Below are 7,826 nucleotides of genomic sequence, written 5' to 3'. Positions count from 1 at the left end.
CCTCAACATAATAAAGACCATATATGACAAACCCACAGCAAACATCATTCTCAATGGTGAAAAACTGAAAGCATTTCCTTTAAGATCAGGAACGAGACAAGGATGTCCACTCTCACCACTATTATTCAACATAGTTTTGGAAGTCCTAGCCACGGCAATCAGAGAAGAAAAGGAAATAAAAGGAATACAAATTGGAAAAGAAGAAGTAAAACTGTCACTGTTTGCAGATTATATGATACTATATATACATAGAGAATCCTTAAAATGCCACCAGAAAACTACTAGAGCTAATCAATGAATTTGGTAAAGTTGCAGGATACAAAATTAATGCACAGAAATCTCTTGCATTCCTATATACTAATGAATAAAAAATAAACAATCAAATGACAACAACATGGGGGGTGCAGAAATGAGTATCCAGAATTGCAAAACAAACAAACAAACATTATCTAAAACATCCAATTATGAACATGAAGAGAAACAGTAAGGTGTGACCCAAACAGAAGAAAAAAGGCAAGCAACAGAAACTGCCTTTGGAAGAGTACAGATGTAAGACATAGTGTTAGGGGAACCACTGATTGAAACCGCCCACCCTGGCCAGGCAGGATAGTAACCACTTGCATGAGTTATCTTAAACAGGAGGTCCTGGTAAGGAATGCGGAACTAACAAGCTACCACCAATCCGAAGAATTCAGGAAAGGTCAAAAAGAGAGAAGGGACTCCAGTCCATTTGTCCTAACAACCTCCCAGAATCTTTCTTGCTGGAATCCAGCTTGGCTGAGTGATGCTCATGCCACTAGGAAGGACCCTGAGTCAGAGTGATTGGCCAGAGACAACCCGGAAACTAACCCAATTACCATAAAACCTGAAACTGCAAGCCACGTGGCAGAACAGATGTCCTGGTTTCCCTTACCCTGCTGCTGTCTGCCTGTGCGCCCCTTCCCAATAGTCTCTTGCTTTGTCAGCAAGTGTGTATCCTTGAACAATTCATTTCCAAGTGTTAGACAAGAGCCTACTCTTGGGCCCTGGAAGGGATCCCCCTTCCTGCAATAATGGCACAAAACTGTCAACCAAGAATCTTACATCCTTTTAACTTGGTATAGGAAGTGCTAGCCAAAGTAATTAGGCAAAGAAAAGAAATAGAAGGCATCCAAATTAGAAAAGAAGACGTAAAATTGTCTTTCATCACAGATTACATGATCTTATGTGTAGAAAACCCTAAAGATTCTACACCACCCCCCAAAAAAACTGTTAGAAAAAAACAAATGAATTCAGCAAAGTTGCAGGATACAAAATCAACACACAAAAATCTGTTGCATGTCTATATAATAATGAACAACCTGAAAAGGAAATTAAGAAAGCAATTCCATTTACAATAGCATCAAAAAAAAATACTTTGAAATAAAATTAACCAAGGAGATAAAAGAATTGTACACAGAAAACTATAAAACATTGCTAAAAAAAATTTGAGACGCAAATAAATGAAAGAAACATCTCATGTTAATGAGTGGAAGACTTAACCTTGTTAAGATGTCAATGTTACCCAAAACAATGTACAGATTCAATCCAAGTCCGACCAAAATCCCAACAATTTTTCTTTTTCAGAAACAGAAAGTCCATCCTAAAATTCATATGGAATAGCAAGGGACCTTGAATTGCCAAATAATCTCAAAAAAGAAAAACAAAGCTGGAAAAATCACAACTCCTGATTTAAAAATTTATTACAAAGTAATCAAAGCAGTGTGGTACCAGAATAAGTTGAACACTTATACCACATACAAAAATTAACCCAAAATGGATCAAAGACACATAGAAAACAAACTTATAGTTACCAAAGTGTCAGGGGTGGGGAAGGATAAATTGGGAGTATGGGATTAACAAATGCACACTGCCATATATAAAATAAAAAATAAGGATTTACTATATAGCACAGGGAACATTCAATATCTTGTAATAAACTATAAAGGCAAAGAATCCAAAAAACGAATATAGATATATACATATAAATGTATAATCAAATCACTTTGCTGTATACCTGAAACTAACATAATATTGTAAATCAACTATACTTCAATTTTTTTTATTGAAAAAAATGGATCAAAGACCAAAACTCAAGACCTAAAACTATAAAACTCCTATAAGAAAACAGGGGGAAATCTTCATGACCTTGGATTTGACAAATGATTTATTGAATATAACAACAAAAGCATAGGCAACAAAAGAAAAAATAAAGTGGACTTCACCAAAATTCACAATTTTGTGTATCAAAGAACGCTTTCAACATAGTGAAAAGACAACTCATGAAATGAGGGAATTATTTACATATCATATATATGATAAGGGATTAATATCTAGATTATATAAAGAACTCCTACAACTTAACAACAAAAAATTTAACAATGTGATTCAAAATTGAGCAAAGGACTTAAATGGAAATTTCTCCCAAGAAGACATACAGTTGGCCAATAAACACATGAAAAGATGTTTAACATCACTAATCGCTAGGAGAATGCAAATTAAAACCACAATGAAATGTAACCTTTCACCTATTAGAAAGACTATTATCAAAACAACATAAAAAAAACAAGGTTGGTGAGGATCTGGAGAAGTCAGAACCCTGTGCACTGCTGGTATAGATGTAAAAAGCTGCAGCGACTGTGGAAAACAGTGGGGAGTCCTCAAAAAAAGTTAAACATAGAATTACCATATGATCCAGCAACTCCACTTCTGGGTATATATCCCAAAGAACTGAATGCAGGGATTTTCACAGATATTTTACACCAATGTTCATAGCAGCATCATTCACAATAGCCAAAAAGTAAAAACAACCCAAATGTTTATCAGTAGTGAATGTATAAACAAAATGTGGTAAAACTGAATATTGTTCAGCCTTAAAAAAAGGAATGAACTGACTCATGCCACAAAACGTTAGACATGTTAGACATTATGCTGAGTGAAGTAAGCCAGGCACAAAAGGACAAATATTGTATGATTCACATATATGAGGTATTTAGAGTACCTCAAGTTCATAAAGAAAGAACATAAATTGGTGATTGCCAGGGGCTGTGGATAGGGGGGAACAGAGAATTACTGTTTCATAGGTACAGAGTTTCCATTTAGTAAGTTGAAAAAGTTCTGGAGAGGGATGCAAAACATTATGAATATACTTAAAGTCACTGACTGTACACCTAAAAATTACGTAAATGGTAGTAAATTTTATGTTATGTATGTTTTACCACAATAAAGAGAAACTTCTGTAAAATATAATTTCTAGAAAAATAAATGAAATTTTTAAAAAGATAAATTTATTTTATGTATTTTTACCACAATAATAAAAAGGATTGTATATCCAGCAAAACTACCTTTCAAAGATGAAGATGAAATAAAGACATTCTCAGACAGAATTCGTTGGTGGCAGGCTAACCTTAAAAGAAACACTAAAAGAAGTTTTTTAGGGTGAAGCAAGTGACATCAGACAATAATTTGAACCCACCCAGAAAAACAAAGAGAATTAGTGAATGTAGTTATAAAGGTAATTATAAAATACAGTACAATTCAGTACAAGTGTATATCTTTTCCTTTCTTCTCTTAACTGATTTAAAAGACACATGTATTAAATCAGGAACAAGACAAGGATGCCTGCTTTCACCACTTAGATTCAGCCTTGTGCTAGAGGCTCTGGCCAAGGCAGTTAGGCAAGAAAAAAGAATAAAAGGCATCCAGAAAGGTGAATAAGAAGTAAAATGTCGCTAATCTCTCATACATGATCTTGCATAGAAGAAATATGCACACACTCACATGCAAAACCATTAGAATCAGTAAACAAGTTCAGCAAGTTTGCAGAATATGAAATTAATATACATCAATCAAATGTTTTTCTATACACTAGCAATGAACAATCTGAAAATAAAATTTAAAGAACAATTCCAATCACAGTGATACCAAAAAGAATAACATACCCAGGAATAAATTTAACCAAGGAGGTAAAAGATCAGCACACTGAAAACTATAGGATAATGATGAAAGAACTCGAAGACACAAAAAAAATGGAAAGATACTCCATGTTCTTGGATTAAAAGAATTAATATTGTGAAGATGTCCATACTTCACAAAATAATGTACAGATTCAATGCAATCCAACGTCTATAGATGCAATGCAATCAATCTATAAAAATTCCAACAGTATTTTTCACAGAAATCGAAAAAACAATCCTAAAATTCATATGGAATCATGAATAGCCAAAGCAATCTTGAGAAAGAAGAGCAAAGATGGAGGCATCACACTTTTGGGTGTCAAATTATATTACAAAGTTATAGTAATCAAAACAGTATGGTACTGGAATAAAAACAGACGCATAGACCAACGGAACAAAAAGAGAATTCAGAAATAAACCCACATATATATGGTCAACTAACCTATGAAAAGGGTGCAAAGAATACACAATGGGGAAAGAATAGTCTCTTCAATAAATTATGTTGGGAAAACTGGATATCCACAAGCAAAAGAATGAAATCAGAGCCTTATCTTACACCATATGCAAAATCAACTCAAAATGGATAAAAGACTTAAATGTAAGACCTGAAGCCACAAAACTCCTAGAAAAAAACATAGGGGAAAAGCTCCCTAACATTGGTCTTGGCAATGATTTCTGGATGACACCAAGAGTGCAGGACAACAAAGATAAAAATAAAGTAGGACTACATCAAACTAAAAAGCTTCTGCACAGCAAAGGAAACAATTAACAAAATGAAATGACAACCTACTGGATGGGAGAAAATATTTGCAAACCATATATCTGATAAGGGGTTAAACTCCAAACTATACAAGGAAAAAGGAACTCATACAACTCAACAGCAAAAAAAAAAAAAAAAAAAAAAAAATTCAATTTGAAAACAGGCAAAGGTCTGAATAGACATCTTTCCAAAGAAGGTGAGCAAATGGCCAACAGGTACATGAAAAGGTGCTCAATATCACTAATGATCAGAGAAATGCAAATCAAAACCACAGTGAGATACCACCTCACAGCTGTTAGGATTATTAACAAAAAGACAAGAGATAAAAAGCATTGGTCAGGATGTGGAGTAAAGGGAACTCTTGTACATTGCTGGTATGTAAATTGGTGTAGCAACTATGGAAAACAGTACGGCGGTTCCTCAAAAAATTAAAAATAGAACTACCATATGATCCAGCAATCCCACCTCTGTGCATATATCCAAAGGAAATGAAATCAGGATCTTGAAGAGATATGCACTCCAATGTTCACTGAAGCATTGTTCACAATAGCAAGATATGGAAACAACCTAAGTTCTGATGAATGAATGAAGAAAATGTGATATATATGTGATGTATATATGTATACATATATATGTGTATATATGTATATGTGTGTGTGTACACACACACACACACACACACACACACAATGGAATACTATTCAGCCATAAAAAAGGAAATCCTGCCAGTTGTGCCAACATGGATGAAACTGGAGGACATCACGCTAAGTAAAATAAGCCAGACACAGAAAGCAAATACTGTACGATCTCACTTCTATGTGGAATCTTAAAAAGTCAAACTCAAAGCCATAGGGTAGAGCAGTGGTTACCAGGAGTGGAGGTAGGGAAAATCAGGACAGGTTGGTCAAAGGGTACAAACTTTCAGTTACAAGATGAACAAGTTCTGGGCATCTAATGTACAGCATGATGACTATAGTTAACAATACTGTTTTGTATACTTGAAATTTGCTAATAGAGTAGATCTTAAGTGTTCTTGCCAAGCAAAAAAAAAAAAAAGATAACTATGTGAAGTGATGGATGTTTTAACTTGCTTGATTGCGGTAAGCATATCACAATGTATTTATACATCAAAACCTGATGTTGCACACCTCAAATATATGCCATTTTTATTTGTCAGTTATACCCTAATAAAGTTGTAGAGATCAAAAAACATATATACATATATATAGCTTTCCTTCAAAAAAAGTACAAAATATTCAGGAATAAATTTAACAAAATAAAGTGCAATGAAAACTACAAAACTATTAAAATAAATTAGAAAAGATTTAGATAAATTGAATTATATCCCAGTTCCTTGTTTAGAGGACTTAATATTGTTAAGATTACAATATTCCCCAAGTTGATCTACAGCTTCAGTGCAATCCCTATCAAAATCCCAGCTTGCTTTTATTTTTTGCAGAAATTGACAAGTTGATCCTATAATTTATATGAAAATGCAATAACACAAAATAGCCAAAACATTCTTGAAAAATAAAGAACAAGGGCAGATTCACACTTCCCAATTCAAAACTTACTATAAAGTTACAGTAATCAAGACAGTGTGGCACTGACAAAAGATACACATATTGGTCAATGGAATAAAATTGAAAGTCCAGAAATAAACCCTTACATTTATGGTGAATTCACTTTTTACCAAGATGCCAAGACAATTCAATGGAGAAAGAATCTTCTTTTTAACAAATGGTTTCAGGACAACTGGATATTCATATGCAAAAGAATGGATTTGTATCCCCATATCACACCATACATAAAAATTAGCAGAATGGATCATAGGTCTAAATGAAGACTCAAATGACAAATTTCTTAGAAGAAAACTTAGGAGTAAAATTTGGTGACTTTAGCATAGGCAACAGTCTCTTAGATATGGTACTAAAATCACAAGCAACAAAAGAAAAACAAAATATATATATATATTGGGCTTGCTCAAAATTAAAAACTTGTGTGCTTCAAACATAACCATAAAAAAGTGAAAAGACAACCCACCAAAGCAACAAAATATCCAGCCCCTTATCAGGAAGTATGAAGACATACAACTCAATAATGAAAAGATAAATAAGCTAAATTTTTAATGGGTCAAAGATCTGAATATACATCTCTCAAAAGAAGATATATTATTGGCCAATAGCATGAGATATGATACTCAACATCATTAGCCATTAGAAGAGTGCAAATCAAAACCACAATGAGATACCCCTTCACAAAGAGTATAATGTGTTGGCAAGGATATGGATAAAATGGAATCATATATTGCTGATGAAAATGTAAAATGGTACAGCCACTTTGGAAAACAATATGACATTTCCTCAAAATGCTAAAAACATAGAGTTACCATATGATCCAGCAATTCCCCTCCTAGTTATCTCCCAAAGATAACTGAAAACATATGTATACACAAAAGTTTATATATGAATATTCATAACATCATTATTCATTGTAGCCCCAACTCAAACTTCCATCATCTGATGAATGAATAAGCACAATGTGGTGTATCCATAAAATTGATTATTATTCAGCAACAAAAAGGAATAAAGTACTGATACTTGCTGCAATATGGATGAATCTGGGGGGAAAAAATGACACTAAGTGAAAGAAGTCAGTCACAAAATGGCACATGTTGTATGATTCCACTCGTATGAAATGTCCAGAATAGGCAAATCGATAAAGCAGAAAATAGGTGTGTTTACCCTGACTGGAAAGATGAGGAGGGCAATGGGAAGTGACTACTAATGGAATGATGAAAATATTCTGAAATTGCTTGTGGTGATGGTATCAGAACTCTCTGAATATTGCTAAACACCACTGACTTGTATGCTTTAAATGAGTGAATTGTATGGCATGCTAATTACATCTCAATAAAGCTGTAAAAAAGAAGGAGGGAAGGAAGGAAGGGAGAGAGGGAGGGAGGGAGGGAGGAATGGAGGAAAGAAAGAATGAAAAGCATGCAATGATGGACTTTAAGGCAGTAGATGATCCCACCTATGTTAAAGAGAAATAATTCTAGCTAGAGAATTGGGGAACTAGTGGGGGGATGG

Source organism: Physeter macrocephalus, chromosome 20, assembly GCF_002837175.3.
Source record: "Physeter macrocephalus isolate SW-GA chromosome 20, ASM283717v5, whole genome shotgun sequence".
Taxonomy (NCBI): domain Eukaryota; kingdom Metazoa; phylum Chordata; class Mammalia; order Artiodactyla; family Physeteridae; genus Physeter; species Physeter macrocephalus.
This window is presented reverse-complemented; position numbering follows the sequence as displayed.